This window comes from Macaca thibetana, chromosome 8 (assembly GCF_024542745.1).
Source record: "Macaca thibetana thibetana isolate TM-01 chromosome 8, ASM2454274v1, whole genome shotgun sequence".
NCBI classification, from domain to species: domain Eukaryota; kingdom Metazoa; phylum Chordata; class Mammalia; order Primates; family Cercopithecidae; genus Macaca; species Macaca thibetana.
Window position 1 is genome coordinate 133,186,736 of NC_065585.1, and position 2,629 is coordinate 133,189,364.

At 43.1% G+C, this 2,629-nt stretch overlaps 1 protein-coding gene and 1 non-coding gene across 2 annotated transcripts in view; both read left to right on the plus strand.

The window, feature by feature from the left end:
• The window catches only part of MSRA (methionine sulfoxide reductase A), a 423,943-nt gene that overhangs the window by 409,862 nt on the left and 11,452 nt on the right, over positions 1-2,629 (plus strand). The gene's annotated exons all lie outside the window — the stretch shown is intronic.
• Positions 1,729-1,835, plus strand: LOC126961991 (U6 spliceosomal RNA). The gene has a single exon (XR_007728556.1). It is a non-coding gene; the product is annotated as a U6 spliceosomal RNA (small nuclear RNA).

The following is a 2,629-nucleotide window of genomic DNA, read 5'->3' on the forward strand; positions in this document are numbered from 1 at the left end:
AATAGAAGCATCACAAAATATAGTAACAGGATGGCCCAGGGTGAGAGAAGCAAAGCGTATGCAGAGTCTGGCTTGTACTTGTAAGGCTTCCCTGCCAGCACAGTCTTCCTCTTGATCCAAAGCAGATAATTGGACACCTCCGTGTACACTCCAGGCATGTTCTTCTGGCCACAGCCCACACTCCAGCCAGTAATGCCCAGCTGGTACCAAGTGCTTTGGTTGTTTTTCTGGCAAACCAAAGGCCCCCCTACTGTCACCCTAGGAAAGAAAGGTTGTTTGGGAGGGGAAGGGGCAGAAACAAGTTACTCCTATAGCCTACTGAGGTGCAGCCTGCTGGCATAGGCAAAAAGCACTTATGGCACCTTTTGATGGGCAGATTTTTTTTTTTAAGAGTCGGGGTCTTGCTCTGTTGCCCAGGCTGAAGTGCAGTGGTGCAATCATAGCTCACTGCAATTTTGAACTTCTGGGCTCAAGCCATCTTCCTGCCTTGGCTTCTGAAAGGGCTGGGATACAGCCTTTGGGATAATGGTTTTGATTAGTTTCTCCAACCGTATAGCTATGCTCTGGGACTGCTGGAAAAGAAAACAATTTGGTCAACAAGGACTCTCAATCATCACCATCTAGTCTTATACATTAGTTTTATTATTATTTTTGAGACAGAGTCTCGCTCTGTCGCCCAGGCTGGGGTGCAGTGGTGCAATCTCAGCTCACTGCAACCTCTGCCTCCTGGGTTAAAGCGATTCTCCTGCCTCAGCCTCCCAACTAGCTGGGACTACATGCAAATGCCACCATGCCTGGCTAATTTTTGTATTTTTGGTAGAGAAGGAGTTTCACCATGTTGACCAGGCTGATCTTGGACTCCTGACTGCAGGTGATCTACCCACCTTGGCCTCCCAAAGTGCTGGGATTACAGGCGTGAGCCACCGCGCCCGGCTCGTGCATTAATTTTAATACAACAAGGGCTGGTTTTATAATCTATTTTACCTTTAAGCACTTTTGTATGTTTTTTTCAAAATTCTTCACATTTTCCCCGCCTTTTCACACCAAATCCATTTTCAGCCAACCCATTTTTCTCTTTCTATATAGTTCACAATAACAAAAAGTAAAAACACCAACAAGGCCGGGCGCGGTGGCTCATGCCTGTAATCTCAGCACTTTGGGAGGCCGAGACGGGCAGATCACGAGGTCAGGAGATTGAGACCACCCTGGCTAACATGGTGAAACCCCGTCTCTACTAAAAATACAAAAATTAGCTGGGCGTGGTGGCAGGCACCTGTAGTCCCAGCTACACGGGAGGCTGAGGCAGGAGAATGGCGTGAACCCAGGAGGCGGAGCTTGCAGTGAGTGGAGATCGCACCACTGCACTCCAGCCTGGGAGACACAGCGGGACTCCATCTCAAAAAAAAAAAAAAAAAAAAAAAACACCAACAAAAAATCCATCGCACCTCATAATAGGTCACTGGAGGAATACAGTAGATATTCAAACTGACTTGTGCCAATGCAAAAATTACAAATATTGTATCAAAATGTTATCTTGTGGCACAAAACACTGAATTATAAACAACTTACAGATCCTAAAACATCCTGAAAAAGATTGCCAAATAGCACAAATAAATGGAGCAGGCGTGATTAATGTGAAAATTGAGGAATATGGTAACTCTCATGGTTTTCCAGGTTTCCCCAAACCTTTCGGACCTTTGAAAAAATTCAATTAAAAATTAATGTATAGTGCTCACTTTGGCAGCATATATCCTAACCCTGGAACAATGCAGAGAAGATTAGCATGGCTCCTGTGCAAGGATGACATGCAAATTCGTGAAGCGTCCCATATGTTTACATCACACACCAGGGCCTGTTGGGGAGGGAGTGGGGGCCAAGGGGAGGAAGAACATTCATACAAATTCCTAATGCATGCTGGGCTTAAAACCTAGATGACAGGTTGGTGGGTGCAGCAAACCACCATGGCACATGTATACCTATGTAACAAGCCTGCACATTTATCCCAGAACTTAAAGTAAAAGAAAATAAAAAGAAATGTATAATAATAAAAAGCTGGAAAACTCAGATATGGAAAAAGACCATGAAGAATACCCATAACTACATAAATAAGTGCATTTATATGTAAACACACACTACATGATGAGCAGACTTTTTTTTTTCCATACACGATTTTATACACGATTGTGTATGAAAGGAATATTTCAGGAAGAATACATATCCATATAACTGCCTTTGGCGAGTGGACTGAGAACGAGCGTAAGAGGTGAACTTCCTCTTCGCTGTGCAGCCATCTTACTGCTTGAACTTCCTTTATCGTGTATTCAAATAAATAAATGAAATCAACAATCCTTCTAATTCCACCCATGCAGAGGCAACTCCTATTGCCACCTTCAGATGTAACTTTCCACACCCTTGTCTATCAATGTGCACCCATCAGATTTTACAGAGATAGGATCAGGATTTCATATTGTTTCACAGCTTATAAGGCTTTATTTTCAAAAATGTTAAGTGACACAAAACGTTGAAAAAAAATTACCCCGCGATGTGTTGCAAGTCCAAATACAAAACATGAAAACAAATAACTCCCTTGCCAAAGCTGGATATGGGTTTATTTTATTTTTTTAACCAG